The 18113-nt window shown below is 37.1% G+C and overlaps 1 protein-coding gene across 1 annotated transcript in view; it reads left to right on the top strand.

Moving 5' to 3' along the window:
• SPAG16 (sperm associated antigen 16) overlaps positions 1-18113 on the top strand; it is an 843476-nt gene that overhangs the window by 506960 nt on the left and 318403 nt on the right. The window lies entirely within an intron of this gene.

Genomic DNA, 18113 nt, shown 5'->3' with positions numbered 1-18113 from the left:
TGTAATTACTTCATCGCGCAGGCTCAGCGGCCATGGCTCACGGTCCTAGCCGCTCCACAGCACGTGGGATCTTCCTGGACTGGGGCACGAACCCATGTCCCCTGCATCGCCAGGCGGACTCCCAACCACTGCACCACCAGGGAAGCCCAACAATTTTTTATTGAGATAGAAACTCTGCTGATACATTACATATCACAGGGAAATGCATAGCACCTCTCCTTAAGGACTTTGTAGCTTGGAAAGGAAGGAGAAACGAGATTTTAATGCAATGAGGTATGTGTTAAAATGGAAGAGGATACAAGACACAGGGGTAAAGCAAGAAGGAGAACTCTTATCTGCCTAGAAGGCTGTGGATGGCTCCCAAGAGGAGGCTGTGCTTGAGCTGAGATTTGGAGCGTAAGTAGGATATACCAGGTAATCTCGAGAAGGTGGGTTCCAGGAAACAGCAGTGCAGGTACAAAGCCATAGAAGTATGAGGCTACAAAGGCATATTCTGAGAGTAATAATATGTTTGAATAGAGCTTAAAGGAAGGAGGAAGAAAAAACAAGCAAGAGTATACAGATGGACAAGGACAAGATCATTAAGTATCTGATTGAACTTTTATAGTTTTCAGAAGGAGTCTATTAAAGCATGTTAAGCAAACAGGGTAACACAATCAGGTTAGCCTTTTAGAAAGATTAATTTGATAGTAGAGTTAAGGGAGTCATTCTCATATAGGAGGCTTGTACAGTAGGCTGTGAGCAGATGAGAATTTTAACTAGGAGACTGTGAGAGTATAAAGGAAAGTATGGATTCAAGATAAGGGGTTTAACTCTTACAATTTGAAGAGTGACTGGATGTGGAGATAATGGGAGGAAAGAAAAGGGGTTTAAAGGTGACCAACTGTCCCAGTTTATCTAGCTAAGACTGAGAGTTTTCCTGGGTTGTGGGATTTTTCAGTGTTAAAACTAGATAATCCTTGGTTACTGTGACTTCAGAAGTGAATTAGATGTGAAGAAATGGAGATGGAATTTGGGAACTACACTTTCAAAGAGTTTGGCTGTGGAGATGAAGAAGAGAAAAGTCTATACCTGTAGGATCCAAATAGAGGTCTCCCTTGTTCAAATAGGAGACAGCATGTTTATTTGCTTAGCGGTAGGGGAGAGGAAAGGATTAAAGGTTCAGGAAAGAGCAAACACAACTAATTGATCACACACTTTAGTAATTTGAGGCATGCCAAAATATGCAAAACAGGGTCGCCATATTTGTTCTTAGCAACATTTGATGAGGATAATGTAGGAGTCTATACTAAAAAGAAAAAAAACTCCATATTTTATGGTTCGTGAGTCAGGAAAGAAATGCAACTTGTAATGTTTCCCATTTATCTTCCCGTACACAATGCATGATTGACATCAATAAAGGAATATGATGATGAGCATCCAGATAGTATGAACAGGGACCCAAGTTCATTATGGGAGGCTCTATTTAGTCCTCTGAGGCAAATTGATTTAGGATAAATAGAGAATAAGGAGACCTTAGGTTCACTTATTATAGAAAAACAGCTAATGGTAGAATGACAAATACCTTAGACACAACTTCACATGTTGCAGCATGTCAAGGGGCAGCAGTCAAGGGGCACTGTGGGAAAAGTGTATCAGCCATGAATTAAGAGTAAAATCAGAATGATTTGTTGTTGGGTAAAAAAGGTGCCACAACCTCCTTCTTGCTTTAAAATAGCTTAGACCCTGGTGCAACAGAATTCACTCCTGCTAATGGAGCATCAATGAAAAAGCAAGATTTTCAATGCATTTAGCCTAAATACTTACATGTGAAGTGTGGATAAAAGCCATTGGTAAAGGAAAACCCACAGAGAAAGTATCAATTTAGTAGTGACCTAAATTTTATGCTCATTTTATTTTGATATCAGATTTTTTTTGTCTGTCTCTCAGAGTGCTATAACTGAATGTTATCAGAAAACATGTCTCTTATTTATTTTCTTTCCTGTGAAAAACTGGAGCACTAATGCTTGGAAGTAAAACTGCTCTTACAAAGAGAAGTTGCCTCTCGTGTATCTGCCTTAAATGCCTAGAGTTGCTTATTGACGGTGGCCTTCCTACCTCTTGTTGGGAACTCCTTGTATACTGGTCTTATTTCCTACAATATGTCTGAGAGCGGGAGAAAAGAGGGATTCAGCACAGCACAGGGCATTTAGCATACATCAGGATAGCATGTGGATTGAATGTATGTCCATAAAAAGGTTGTATTTCTTTAAACAATATTAATATATATTTTTCATATTGGTTTTAATGGCAAATTAAAATTTTTATTATTAATGTTATGATTACAATTTTATTAGTAGTAGGCATGCTAGGTTTATAGTCATTAATACTAGGGAAAGGACTCTAAAATACTTTGGTATAAATAAAATGTTTATAAATTATGGTAAATACATCAATCATTAGAAATGAAGTTCATTTAGTTTATTTTCTGAAAATATTTCAAACCAGATGTTAAAATATATATATTTAAATTGGTATCTATATAAAATAGAATTAGCATGTAAAACAAAGGGAAATTCACTTAATTTAGGTTATTAATAATTAGACAATTCAAGTTGTTAACTAAATGTTATTATAAAAGACTACAAATAATATATGACAGCAACTCTGGAATTAAACAGAATCATTTCACTTGAGTTGCGTTAGCAATTCCGGTGACTAGTTTCAGATCTACCACATTTTTTTTAAAACACAAAACAAAACAAAAAAAAACTGAAACAGCCAGATTTTTAAAAATTCATATTTTATATATAGTTTTTTTTTACATCTTTATTGGAGTGTAATTGCTTTACAATGGTGTGTTAGTTTCTACTTTATAACAAAGTGAATCAGTTATACATATACATATGTTCCCGTATCTCTTCCCTTTTGTGTCTCCCTCCCTCCCACCCTCCCAATCCCACACCTCCAGGTGGTCACAAAGCACCAAGCTGATTTCCCTGTGCTATGCAGCTGCTTCCCTTTAGCTCTGTTTGTTTCATCTTTAGTTCTTCTAGGTCCTTGTTAAATGTTTCTTGCATTTTGTCCATTCTGTTTCCAAGATTTTGGATCGTGTTTACTATCATTATTCTAAATTATTTTTCAGGTAGACTGCCTGTTTCCTCTTCATTTGTTAGGTCTGGTGGGTTTTTATCTTGATCCTTCGTCTGCTGTGTGTTTTTCTGTCTTCTCATTTTGCTTATCTTACTGTGTTTGGGGGTTCCTTTTTGCAGGCTGCAGGCTCGTAGTTCCCGTTGTTTTTGGTGTCTGTCCCCAGTGGCTAAGGTTGTTTCAGTGGGTTGTGTAGGCTTCCTGGTGGAGGGGACTAGTGCCTGTGTTCTGGTGGATGAGGCTGGATCTTGTCTTTCTGGTGGGCAGGTCCACGTCTGATGGTGTGTTTTGGGGTGTCTGTGCACTTATTATGATATTAGGCAGCCTCTCTGTTAATGGGTGGGGTTGTGTTCCTGTCTTGCTAGCTGTTTGGCATAGGATGTCCATCACAGTAGCTTGCTGGTCGTTGAGTGATGCTGGGTGCTGGTGTTGAGATGGAGATCTCTGGGAGATTTTCACCGTTTGATATTATGTGGAGCTGGGAGGTCTCTTGTGGACCAGCGTCGTGAAGTTAGCTCTCCCACCTCAGAGGCACAGCACTGACTCTGGCTGCAGCACCAAGATCCTTTCATTCACATGGCTCATTATAAAAGCGAGAAAAAGTAGAAAGAAAGAATTAGTAGAAGTAGAAAGAAAGAAAGAAGGAAAGAAAGAAAGGAGGAAGGGAGGGAGGGAGGAAGGGAGAAAGGAGGGAGGGAAGGAAAAAAAGAAAGAATATAAAGTAAAATAAAATAAAGTAAGATAAAATATAATGTTATTAAAATAAAAAAATAAGTGTTAAGAAAAAAAGAAAAAAATTAAAAAAAAACAAAACAAAATGGATGGATAGAACCCTAGGACAAATGGTGGAAGCAAAGCTATACAGCATAAATCTTGTTCTCAAAGTCCACCTCCTCAATTTGGGATGATTCGATGTCTATTGATGTATTCCACAGACATCAGGTTGATTGTGGAGCTTTAATCCGCTGCTTCTGAGGCTGCTGGGAGAGATTTCCCTTTCCCTTCTTTGTTCTCACAGCTCCCAGTGGCTCAGCTTTGGATTTGGCCCCTCCTCTGCGTGTAGGTCGCTGGAGGGCGTCTGTTCTTTGCTCAGACAGGACGGGGTTAAAGGAGCCACTGATTCGGGGGCTCTGGCTCACTCAGGCGGGAGGGGAGGGAGGGGCACGGAGTGTGGGGCGGGCCTGCGTCGGCAAAGGCCGGCGTGACGTTGCAGCGGCCTGAGGCGCGCCGTGTGTTCTCCCGGGGGAGTTGTCCCTGGATCCCGAGACCCTGGCAGTGGCGGGCTGCACAGGCTCTCCGGAAGAGGGGTGTGGAGAGTGACCTGTGCTCGCACACAGGCTTCTTGGTGGCGGCAGCAGCAGCCTTAGCGTCTCATGCCCGTCTCTGGGGTCCGCGGTTTTAGCCGCGGCTCGCGCCCGTCTCTGGAGCTCCTTTAAGCAGCACTCTTAATCCCGTCTCCTCGCGCACCAGGAAACAAAGAGGGAAGAAAAAGTCTCTTGCCTCTTTGGCAGGTCCAGACTTTTCCCCGGACTCCCTCCCGGCCAGCCGTGGCGCACTAGCCCCTTCAGGCTGTTTTCACGCCGCCAACCCCAGTCCTCTCCCGACACTCCGACTGAAGGCGACCGAAGCCGACCGAAGCCCGAGCCTGAACTCCCAGCCCTGCCTGCCCCGGCGGGTGAGTAGACAAGCCTCAGGCTGGTGAGTGCCGGTCGGCCCTGATCCTCTGTGTGGGAATCTCTCCGCTTTGCCCTCCACACCCCTGTTGCTGTGTTCTCCTCCGCGGCTTCGAAGCTCCCCCCTCTGCCTCCCGCAGTCTCCGCCCGCGAAGGGGCTTCCTAGTGTGTGGAAACGTTTCCTCCTTCACAGCTCCCTCCCACTGGTGCAGGTCCCGTCCCTATCCTTTTGTCTGTTTTTTCTTTTTCCTTTTGCCCTACCCAGGTACGTGGTGGTGGTGGGGGGTTCTTGCCCTTTGGGAGGTCTGAGGTCTTCTGCCAGCTTTCAGTAGGTGTTCTGTAGGAATTGTTCCATGTGTAGATGTATTTCTGGTGTATATGTGGGGAGGAAGGTGATCTCCGCGTCTTACTCTTCCGCCATCTTCCAGGTTACTTCTATATATAGTTTTTAAAGGGTACATGTTATTTATATAATATGAAATTATTAGTTTTTTTATTTCACAATGATTTGTGAAGAAGTTAAAAATAAATTTATTTTTGTAGTTAAATATTATGAGATGTTGAAAACAGTAACCAGGATAGCTGTAGTTTTTTTCTGTGTAATAGTAAAAAGTGTACAACATATTGATATGGATGGTATTATTAGACTTGTAATATCAACTACATCTGTACTATTCTGGTATTCTCCTTTTTTATAACTTTTATGTTATGTTAATTCCTTGATAAATGGTAAACTGTCAGGTGGTACTGAAAGACTGAATGTAAAATGAGGTGAATGAATTCCTTCACAGTAAAGCAAAAGCAGAACATGTTGTCACCTCAATGTGATCAACTAGTATTGAGAAATTTTCTAAAATATTTTTTTGATGAAACATGAATATGACCAGTGGATTATATTCCTATAAATTAGTTTTAAACCTCTTTCTCCCATTCCCAAACATACACTAGTCTTAAATCATTAACCTAATCTAACAGCTTATTGTCAAAGATAATGAATGTGGAGACCTCTAAGTCAGTCTCTAAGTCAACTGGACAGATCGGCTCTGAATTTTGTGGGAGACAAGGAAAGGAGTATAAATCTTTGTAATTACCAAATGGAGGCTATTAAATAGCTTGCAGTTTGGAAACTCATGAAATTGCTCTATAGGACTACATGCAGAGTATTTTTCCTCAAAGTTATGAAACAAAATTATTTTATTAAAATTAAAAAAGAAGATTGTAATATTGTCAGAAAATGATGTATAATATAGTACATTTAATGAAAACTTATAATGCCGTCTCAAAAAGCGACATGAAGGGCTTCCCTGGTAGCGCAGTGGTTGAGAGTCTGCCTGCCGATGCAGGGGACACGGATTCATGCCACGGTCCGGGAAGGTCCCATATGCCGCGGAGCGGCTGGGCCTGTGAGCCATGGCCGCTGAGCCTGCGCGTTCGGAGCCTGTGCTCCGCAACGGGAGAGGCCACAACAGTGAGAGGCCCGCGTACTGAAAAAAAAAAAAAAAAAAGCGACATGAAAAATTCAAATATACATCAGTGATTTGGAAGCCTATTTAAAATAAAGGCCGAGATTATTAGTCATTCACAAGTCCAATGAAAATATTAAGGCTTTAGAATGTTTTTGAAAAAAAGAAAAAAAGAATGTGCTCACTGTACAGTAAAACATAGAATAGAATGAGTAATATGTCTGTGAGTTCAGAGCTAGGCTGACAAAGATCAGAGTTGCTGACATTTTGCCTCTTGCGATGAATCAGACACACAGAGTTCATGGCCTGGACTGCCTTTGGTGTCCATGTCTTGTTCCCTAGACTAACTGCAGGCTCTAGTCCAGCATACTGTGTTGTCCCAACTTAGCTGTAGCCAAAAGATCCAGTAACTGACCACTCTGAGTTCCTATGAAGTGAAAAAACAGAACTCACCAAAAAAGTTACTCTTGGGTCCTGTGTGGTGCTAACCCATTGTGGACTCCACAGTTCAACCTGCACCCTGCCTAGGCTGTTGTTCTCCTCAGATGCTATCTAGTGAACTCTTAAAGGAGCCTGACATTGTTCAGAAGCCCAAATGTGGAAACAAAGGCAAAGATTGTACCTTCTCTCTCTAGGTTTTATTCCTCAGCCACATTCAGCTTAGTAATATTTATTGAAGATCTTTGTGCCAGGCAATATCCTGGGTTCTGGACTGTTGACTGTGACAGAGTCCCTGCCCTCAGTGTACACACAGTCTACTAGGGAGCAGACATAAAGGGAAATTATCTTAAAATTAAAGGTAGTAGTTGAAATATACTTGATATAAACTCAATATAACTATAGCTTTGGCTTCTTGTGCCAAAGCTCACTATTCCAAGAGGTGATTTAGTGAATAAAACTTATTGAATACCTACTATGTGCCATCACTTTACCTGTAACAGCTATGTAATGCTTAATGGAATCATCATTATCATCTGTATTAGGAACTGAAAAAACAAAGGCTCAGAAGAATAAAATATGTTGCTCAGATCAGCCAATTGGTCAGTGCAAGAGTCAGGAAGCAGGCTGATTCTCCAAACTCAATTCTGTATTTTTATTTTACGGCCTCTAGTTTTAGTTGGTTCTCACTGGCAATCAGAATAGTGTTAAAATGGCATTTCAGTAAGAAAAGATGATTCAATATGCTTATATTTTCAAAAATATTTGTTTAACACTGTAATTCAATGATTCATTAGTCAGATCTATGCTTGGATTTAACAACTATCAGATGTGCAAATGATCCCTCACAAAGACACAAAACTCTAAAGAAAAAAAGTGCATCATGGTCTGTAGCTATCAATTTGGATAATGGATTTTCAAATTCATCCAGTTATGCAGTGGCATTTTTGTTAAAATTTGCTAGGCATTTCTCCCCTCCTGAGGTTGATCAGTTGGTTTTATAAAGTAACTAGAAGTTTTCAAATATTTTAAAACAAAGTAGAAAATTCTTTTCCTACATTTTTAAGGGTTTGACTCAATAGCTTTGAAAGGTGATCGCCCTTACATATTGGCAGGGGAAGCACTTCCAAACAATTGTTATCAAATGCTCCATAGAGCAAGTTTCTTTTTAAAATGATTCCTTTTTTGTTCACTGTTAAAATGTCACCTTTACTTTGATGGAATGATTAACTTTATTATTATTTTCAAAAATACTTGCTTTATAGTACATGGCTAACAAATGCTTATCAAAACATAAAAGGTCAAGAAATTAGGAATACTTGTGTTTTGGTGAAAAAAGCATATGACTCATCTTTAAGGTCAACTTTGAAATACATGCTTTGCTAAAATGTTAACAGTGAAGTTCCCTGAGGGTATGAAACATTTTCTTGGACACTGTCTGATTCATTACAAAAGATTGTGAAGATTCTAATCATCGAAGGATCTATTTGAATAAAATTAAGCAACTTAAAAATACTCAGTGTTCCAAACTGCAATAATATGTTGCAGTACAAGAAGAAAGCTTCGCTGCATTGTTTTCCATATATTGTGATGCACCTCGCTTTGGAGACCTCAGTTCAAAGACCTTACATATGTTATACAAATCCTATGCAAAGCTTACTGCTCCCTCACTAAATAAATGTCAGCTACCATCAGTTATTAAACTCACTATATACCAACCATGTGGAATTAGCTAGTATAGCGCAATGATCTTTTCTTTTGAAAAAACCTTTCCTTTGCTATTTTTTTCTAGCTAAAATACCACTTCCTCCCTTCAAATGGAGAGTTTACTTCTATTCTTAAAGATTTACTTATCCTTCCCTAAAAGAAGTTCTCTATTTTTCCCCTGTGCGATTAGGTGTCTCAAGAGGCAACTAAGAAAATTTTATACCACATAGAATTTTGCCTTTTTGGGGGGTAAAGTACTTAAAATGTTGAACTTGACAAATGAGGTATTTTTTTTTCCACAAAAAGACAAACCCTACCAATTTGCTGACTTTTTTGTAATAACTAATGGTTTCAGTAACATGGTACCAGCAGTTATGTTTGAAAAATAAATGTGCTTAATTGTGTTTCTATAGAGTCCTTGGCTTAAATCTATGTTATCTTGCATGTATGTCAGACAGTACAGCACAGTAATAGCACACAGCCATTGTGCCTGGATTCAAACCCAAATTCTGCTGCTTATTGGCAGTGTGGCCTTGGCCATAATTGCCTAAAATCTGTGTACCTCAGTTGCCTCATTTGTAAAATATAGTCATAGCCTCTACCACATAAGGGTATAATGGGGATTAAAGTGCTTAGAAAATTGACTAATACATGTAAGAACTTAATATATTTTACATATACTTATAGAAACTGTCCCATATCATAGTTGTTTACCTACTAATATTTCTCTAACATGAAACTCTGAGCTTTCTTCTATACTTTCACAGCCTTTGGCATAATAGATGATCAATAGTTGTTGAAGGAAGGAAGGAAAGAAGGGAAGGAGGGAGGAAAGGAGGAAGAGACCAAAAATCAGATGTTTTGCTTTTTGGGTAGGAAAACATTTTATCTGAAAAAAACTCACTGTTTTCTAAAAATTAAAAATAAGTATTTTTAAAAAAATAATACAATAATCCTATAGTAAATAAATCAATTTAATATGTTATAAGGTTTCAAAAGATTATTTACCTCATAAAATGCCACAGTTCTTTTTATATCTTGTATACACCATATAATATCTTTGCAGACATAACACAAATACCATCATTCTTTTTCTCTTATCCTTTGCAGTTAATATAAGTAGCATGACAATGGCCAGCAGTGGGAAGACTAGATTTTTGTATCTGGTTGTCAGGCTTTGAAAAAAGTCATATTTCAATAATGGAAACAATGATTAGTAATGACTGTGTATTCCTAACAAACATGGATAGATTCGTTTTATGGGCTTATTTCAATTCTGTAAGGGTTAGAAATAAAGTCATACTTCATGCAGTTTATTTAAGTTGAATCCAATAAAGATGTAGAGTTGAGGTAAAAGAAGGTATAAGAATAAGTAAAATCCCTAACCAATTGTTTAGGATAACTTGAATATTCTTGACAAGATAGCACTTCACTTTTGTCATGGTTAAGACACTGCTTTGCACGGTCTTATATATTGAATTGTATGGATTGGGTTGAATTCTAGGATTAGTGGGAACAATCCAAAGGAAAAATACAAGATATTAACAACTCATCCTTTGAGTAAAACTAATACAGGCTAAATTTTCTCAAAAACATTTTTCCATATGCTTGCCCAATTTTTATTTCATGGCTGAAATGGGTTATTTGTATCAATTTTAAAGTAGTTATATTATTAGAAGAGAAATAATTATCTAGGAAGGTATGAAATTTAGTATGGTAGATTCCTAAATTCAGTTCCTCTTAGGTCATTTAATAATAGCTGAAATAAAAATAATTAGCATTTACTCTTTCAGGCATTTTAGACACATGGTTATATTTAATGATCATGCAACACTGCAAGTTAGAGAATATTTTTACCATATTATAGCTAAAAAAGCTAACATCTCTGAAGATCAAAGATGTTAAATAACTTTTTCAAAGGTCTACAGCTGTAAGTGGTGGTCTTGAGATTGGAAACCTGTTCCTTCCAGCAACAAAGTCCATGTCCCTTTACCGCTACATCCTATCTCTATTTTAACATGATATTAAGTAAAACTTGATTATTGAAAGGCACTTGTAAGCATCTGTCTGTGATACTGAGTTTTATACTGTTCCATATAAAATGAAAAACTTCTAAGTCTAATTCTACTTCATAACCTTGCCTCTTTTATCATGATGTATATTCTTAGGGAAGAGTAAAGATGAATATAGGATAAAACATAATTACTTAGTTTAATATCCTTGTAACAATCATGTAATATGCTTCAAAGTTAAACAGAGATGTTTTTTCATTCCCTCTTTTGATAATGCAAATGACTGTTTCTCACTTTCATTCAGATTGCCAGTGAAATTATATGGATAGATAATTGGTGGAAGTTAAAAACCAAAGGAGGGGCATGGATATCACCATTTTAGATGTGGTTGAACCTAGGTGTGGTCTCTTGGCAAAAATAAATTTTTGGCCCTATTTGAATTGATGGGATTATCATGTAAGAATATTGAGGGTAACTTAATCATAGAATGTGTTTGACCAAAAGGAAATACCTGTGCATTGCATTCAGCCCTTTCTGCCTTAAATAGAGTATAGAGAAAAATATAGATTTTGAAGTCAGATAGAATGGAGTTTGAATCTAGGTTCTGTCACTTCCTGGTTGTATATAGTAAGGCATGATATTTAATATCTGTAAAATTCAGCATTCTCTTTTTAAAATAGAAATAATTAAATCACAGTGTTAACACTGGGAGCATGTATTTGGAAGTCAAAAACAGTTATTTTTTCCTATATTGGTAGCTAGTGGCGAGTCCTCTCATGATTTGTGGTTCTGTCTCTTTGGTTGATGAGTTAAATGATGCTTAATGAAATTGAACAATTCCATTGCAGATTGCTTCACCCAGTGTTTTATCTGTTGCTGTCACTTTCAAGAACTCAGTGACTGTAATTCATTGCATCAATTTGTAATTCCACTGTCCGAATAATGTTCATTTGACCTATCTTGTCCGTAGTCCCCTAACTGCAGTTCAACATATAGAAAATACTTAAGAATAATCTTGTCACTTGGTATTTATTCTCTTATACACTCAATCCATTAAAGCTTCAATAGTGATGGCTTGGCTGTTCAAGATCATCTTAACTTTTAATTCATTGTAGCACTACATGTTAATTATAATCTTAAGGTACCATTGATGAAACTAGAAATTAAATGCAGCATTTTTGGCAACTGTTTCTGGCATCCTAGTGTGGCTGTGATCAGTGTAAAGTAAAGCTACATCTCTTGCAATGTAGATCTACAGCACCAGAAAATTATTAACGATTAATTAAAGTACATTTCTAATGAATAATCATAAACGCTCCATGTAATCATTTTACCATTAATTATACTAAAGCCTTTCATTCAATAAAGGAAATACTGAAAGAAAAAAAAAGAGAGACAAGCTGCCTTGTGTGTATCCCCCTTTACTCATCACATACCACAAATTATCTGGATTCTTAGTAAATGGAGGTAAATTCAGACACATCAGTTTGCAGCAGTTATGTATTCTATATTTAAAGGCAAAATGTCTCAAATATAGCCCTACAACAAAATGAAATTATGGGATCTTCCATAAATATTGAAATGGCCATTTGTTGTTTATTTGACTGCCTGGCATCCAAGAGATATTCTCTTTGGAGGGGAAACCGGTAATGTACGAAACTTGGTAGGAGGCAGGGCTCAGGAGTTCTGGGGTTTTCTGTGTTTGTTTTTGTTTATTTTGTGGTTTCTAGGAAATTAGCATATGGATCTGCCCATTTAGAACTTCGAATTTGAAAGGAGTAACGCAAAGACAGAGGATCAGGTAGGAAATTCTGGTTGCAGTATTGTTGAGAGTCCACATTTACCAAAACAGTGTCCTGACCAGACTTTTCCTATCAGGTATTTGACAAGGTTATTGTTACTTAGTTTCCTTTGGTTCTTAGATTTTTTTCCAAATCTTATAAAAGTTTTCTCTATATTTTATTTTTTGCATGTGTGGATATAATTAGCAAGCTAAATTTCTGTTGCTTATATTCAAAACCCAAATGGTACAAAATGATTAAAGATGGTTTATTAGATACTGAGTGAATGCAAAAAGAAAGCAACGATAATCAACAATAAAAAGGAACCCATGAACCACAGTATTTATAAAGACCTATAAACCAAAGAAAAATCCTCAATACTTAAATATGTGTATGCATGTATTTTCATCCTAAATTACTCATGAGTCAAAGAGTAACAAATTATTAAAATAGCAATAAGGAATTTACTTCATGATAAAATTCATGAGCAACAATCAAAAATATACTTAGAAGAAGTCATAGTCCTGAATGCTTTCATTACTGCTCAAGAAAGTCTAAAAATGAAAAAGTTACTTCACAATATTAGGGATAATACAATAAATTTAACTAAAGTGAAAACAAATAGAAAGTAATATTAAAGCACAATTTAATGGGGAGGAGAAAGAATTTGTTGCTATGAAAACTTTTTTTCATAGCAACATATTGATTTTTTGGAAAAATCAATAACAAACCATACTTAGACCTGCTTTGTCTTTGCCTCACTATTTTTTATCATCTTCTTATAACTTATACTCTTTCAATAATATATAATTCTCTGTGTGTGTGTGTGTGTGTGTGTGTGTGTGTGTGTAAAACAAATATACTGCCAGTTACTTGTTCAACAAGGACGGGTTTATTTGGAATCAGCAGAGAATTACAATTTGGGGTGTGCAAGCATTCCCTGCAGAGCAAGGGAAAGAGAACAGTTTCATAAAGGGGAAAGGAAGTTAGGAGGGATATAGTAAACAAAGAGTCCATGGCTTTTCATAGGCTGCTTCCCTTCCAGGAATGGAGAGAAGACTTTTTTCATCCTGTTGGGCTCTGCTCTTGTCACAGGGTGTGAGACCTCTCAGTTCTGGTCTCCCAACTATATTTAATTGAGATTTCTGTTATTAAATTTTTACATTTTCCCTTTTGATCAAGTGCTTTCTCTGAAACCACTGCTGATCAAGAGTCAGGTTTACCAATTTCATACGCTTTTCACAGATTTCCAGGAAATCTTTACTTTTAGGTCACCAAATGATGTGCAGTTTCAGTTAGGGTTCAGTGCTTTCCTTGGGTATGTCACATGAATCCAAAAGTCTGTTCCTTAGAGTTGGTTGGCATAAAGGTTGCTTAGTAGTATCTGATAGGAACCTTTCAAATGAAGTAGAAGAGTCTTTCTGGAGGTATTTTTTCTAGTAGATTAAATCTCCAGGTTGCAAGGTGTAATGCTTACTGTCTTTGTCTCCTGAGAGTGCACTGTGAAGAGATTGTTCCAGTAGAGCAAGGTTATTTTTAACAGAAACAATTATTCCTTTGTTATATTGGTATATCTCTCCCTTTATCAGTTGTGAATCAAAAGAAGCAGAAGTTGTCCAAAAAAAAAAAAAAAAAAAAAAAGAGGCAGCAGTCAAGTACATTGGTGTCCTGTGACTATCTCAAGTGTGAAAGTTTATAAGTTTTAAAAAGGGTGGATCTAAGATTTAGAAAGATCAACAGCGATGCTTTTGTCCCAGGTATTCGGAGGACCTCTACAAATTTTGCCAACTGAATCTTATTTATTTTTTTTAAGATCTTTATTGGAGTTTATTTGCTTTACAAGAAGTTAGTTTCTGCTGTATAACAAAGTAAATCAGCTGTATGTGTACATATATCCATATATACCCTCCCTCTGGCTTCTCCCTCCCAGCCCCCTATCCCACCCCTCTGGATGGTCACAAAGCACCGAGCTGATCTCCCTGTGCTATGCAGCTGCTTCCCACTAGCTATCTATTTTACATTTGGTAGTGTATGTATGTCAGTGCTATTCTCTCACATCGTTCCGGCTTACCCTTCCCCCCACCCCCCGTGTCCTCAGGTCCATTCTCTACGTCTGCATCTTTTTTCCTTTCCTGCCCCTAGGTTCATCAGGACCATTTATATTTTCTTAGATTCCATATATGTGTGTTAGCATACAGTATTTGTTTTTCTCTTTCTGACTTACTTCACTCTGTTTGACAGACTCTAAGTCCATCCACCTCACTACAAATAACTCAGTTTCATTTCTTTTTAAGGCTGAGTAATATTCCATTGTATATATGTGCCATATCTTCTTTATCCATTTATCTGTCGATGGACACTTAGGTTGCTTCCATGTCCTAACTATTGTAAATAGTGCTGCAATGAATATTGTGGTACATGTCTCTTTTTGAATTATGGTTTTCTCAGGGCATATGCCCAGTAGTGGTGATGGCTGGGGCATATGGTAGTTATATTTAAAAATTTTTAAGGAACCTCCATACTGTTCTCCATAGTGGTTGTATCAATTTCCATTCCCACCAACAGTGCAAGAGGGTTCCCTTTTCTCCACACCCTCTCCAGCATTTATTGTTTCTAGATTTTTTTGTTGATGGCCACTCTGACTGGTGTGAGGTGATACGTCATTGTAGTTTTGATTTGCATTTCTCTAACGATTAGTGATGTTGAGCATCCTTTCATGTGTTTGTTGGCAATCTGTATATCTTCTTTGGAGAAATGTCTATTTAGGTCTTCTGCCCAGTTTAGGATTGCGTTGTTTGTCTTTTTGATACTGAGCTGCATGAGCTGCTTGTATATTTTGGAGATTAGTCCTTTGTCAGTTGCTTCATTTGAAAATATTTTCTCCCATTCTAAAAGTTGTCTTTTCATCTTGTTTTTGATTTCCTTTGCTGTACAAAAATTTTTCAGTTTCATTAGGTCCCATTCGTTTATTTTTGTTTTTATTTCCGTTTCTCTAGGAGGTGGGTCAAAAAGTCTGTTTGTATCATCTTTAATTTCTTTCATCAGTGTCTTATAGTTTTCTGCATACAGTTCTTTTGTCTTCTTAGGTAGGCTTATTCCTAGGTATTTTATTCTTTCTGTTGCAATGGTAAATGGAAATGTTTCTTTAATTTCTCTTTCAGATTTTTCATCATTAGTGTATAGGAATGCAAGAGATTTCTGTGCATTAATTTTGTATCCTGCTACTTTACCAAATTCATTGATTACCTCTAGTAGTTTTCTAGTAGCATCTTTAGGATTCTCTAGGTATAATGCCATGTCATCTGCAAGCAGGGACAGTTTTACTTCTTTTCGGATTTGGATTCCTTTTATTTCTTTTTCTTCTCTGATTGCCATGGCTAACACTTTCAAAACTATGTTGAATAATAGTGGTGAGAGTGGGCGGCATTGTCTTGTTTCTGATCTTAGAGGAAATGGTTTCACTTTTTCACCATTGAGAATGATGTTTGCTGTAGGTTTGTCATATATGGCCTTTATTATTATCATATAGGCATAGGTTCCCTCTGTGCCTACTTTCTGGAGGGTTTTTATCATAAATGGGTGTTGAATTTTGCCAAAAGCTTTTTCTGCATCGATTGAGATTATCATATGTTTTTTCTCCTTCAATTTGTTAATATGGTGTATTGCATTGATTAATTTGCATATATTGAAGAATCCTTTCATTCCTAGGATAAGTCCCACTTGATCATGGTGTATGATCCATTTTTTTTTTTTTTTTTTTTTTTTTTTTTTGCGGGGGGCCTCCCCTGCTTTGGCTGGGCCCAGCCACTCCGTGGCACGTGGGATCCTCCCAGACCAGGGCAGGAACCCATGTCCCCTGCATCGGCAGGTGGACTCTCAACCACTGCGCCACCAGGGAAGCCCTGTATGATCCTTTTAATGTGCTGTTGGATTCTGTTTGCTAGTATTTTGTTGAGGATTTTTGCATCTATGTTCATCAGTGTTATTGGCCTGTAGTTTTCTTTTTCGGTGACATCTTTGTCTGGTATCAGGGTGATGGTGGCCTCATAGAATGAGTTTGGGAGTGTTCCTCCCTCTGCTATATTTTGGAAGAGTTTTAGAAGGATAAGTGTTTTATCTGCTCTAAACGTTTGCTAGAATTCACTTGTGAAGCCATCTGGTCTTGGGCTTTTGTTTGTTGGAAGATTTTTAATCACAGTTTCAATATCAGTACTTTTGACTGATCTGTTTATATTTTCTATTTCTTCTTGGTTCAGTCTCGGAAGGTTGTGCTTTTCTACGAATGTGTCAATTTCTTCCAGGTTGTCCATTTTATTGGCATATAGTTACTTGTAGTAATCTCTTGTGATCCTTTGTATTTCTGCAGTGTCGGTTGTTACTTCTCCGTTTTCATTTCTGATTCTGTTGCTTTGAGTTTTCTCCCTTTTTTTCTTGATGAGTCTGGCTAATGGTTTATCAGTTTTGTTTATCTTCTCCAAGAACCAGCGTTCAGTTTTATTGATCTTTGCTACTGTTTCCTTCATTTCTTTTTCTTTTATTTCTGATCTGATTTTTATGATTTCTTTCCTACTACTAACATTGGGGTTTTTTCATTCTTCTTTCTCTAATTGCTTTAGGTGTAAGGTTAAGTTGTTTATTTGAGATGTTTCTTGAGGTAGTGTTGTATTTGTTATAAACTTCCCTCTTAGAACTGCTTTTGCAGCATCCTATAGGTTTTGGGTCATCGTTGTGTTCATTGTCATTTGTTTCTAGGTATTTTTTGATTTCCTCTTTGATTTATTCAGTGATCTCTTGGCTGTTTTGTAGCATATTGTTTAGCCTCCATGTGTTTGTATTTTTTACATTTCTTTCCCCTGTAATTGATGTCTAGTCTCATAGCTTTGTGGTCGGAAAAGACACTTGTTAAGATTTCAATTTTCTTAAATATGCCAAGGCCCGATTTGTGACTGAAGATATGATCTATCCTGGAGAATGTTCCATGAGCACTTGAGAAGAAAGTGTATTCTGTTGTTTTTGAATGTAGTGTCCTATAAATATCAATTAAGTCCATCTTGTCTAATGTGTCATTTAAAGCTACTGTTTCCTTATTTGTTTTCATTTTGGATGATCTGTCCATTGGTGAAAATGGGGTGTTAAGGTCCCCTACTATTATTGTGTCACTGTCGATTTCACCTTTTATGGCTGTTAGCATTTGCCTTATGTATTGAGGAGCTCCATGTTGGGTGCATAAATATTTACAGTTGTTATATCTTCTTCTTGGATTGATCCCTTGATCATTATGTAATGTCCTTGGATTTATCCTGTATGGGACTCTGTGCTTCCTGGACTTGATTCACTATTTCCTTTCCCATGTTAGGGAAGTTTTCAACTATAATATCTTCAAATATTTTCTCAGACCCTTTCTTTTTCTCTTCTTCTTCTGGGACACCTATAATTTGAATTTGTTGTGTTTAATGTTTTCCCAGAAGTCTCTGAGATTGTCCTCAATTCTTCTGATTCTTTTTTCTTATTCTGCTCTGCAGTAATTATTTCCACTATTTTATCTTCCACTATTTTATCTTTTATCTTTATCTTATTTTATCTTATTCTATCTTCCATAGACCTGGAAGATAAATAAAAGATAAATATCCGTTCTTCTGCGTCAATTATTCTGCTATTGATCCCTTCTAGAGAATTTTTAATTTCACTTATTGTGTTGTTCATCATTGTTTGTTTGCTATTTAGTTCTTCTAGATCGTTGTTAAAACGTTTCTTGTATTTTCTCCATTCTGTTTACAAGATTTTGGATCATGTTTACTATAATTATATTGAATTCTTTTTCAGGTAGACTGCCTATTTTCTCTTCACTTGTTTGGTCTGCTGGGTTTTTACCTTGCTTTTTCATCTGCTACATATTTCTCTCTCTTCTCA

This window comes from Neophocaena asiaeorientalis, unplaced genomic scaffold (assembly GCF_003031525.2).
Source record: "Neophocaena asiaeorientalis asiaeorientalis breed wild unplaced genomic scaffold, Neophocaena_asiaeorientalis_V1.1 scaffold86, whole genome shotgun sequence".
Classification (NCBI taxonomy): Eukaryota; Metazoa; Chordata; class Mammalia; order Artiodactyla; family Phocoenidae; genus Neophocaena; species Neophocaena asiaeorientalis.
Note: the sequence above shows the minus strand (reverse complement) of the source record. Positions and strands in the feature narration are given on the sequence as shown.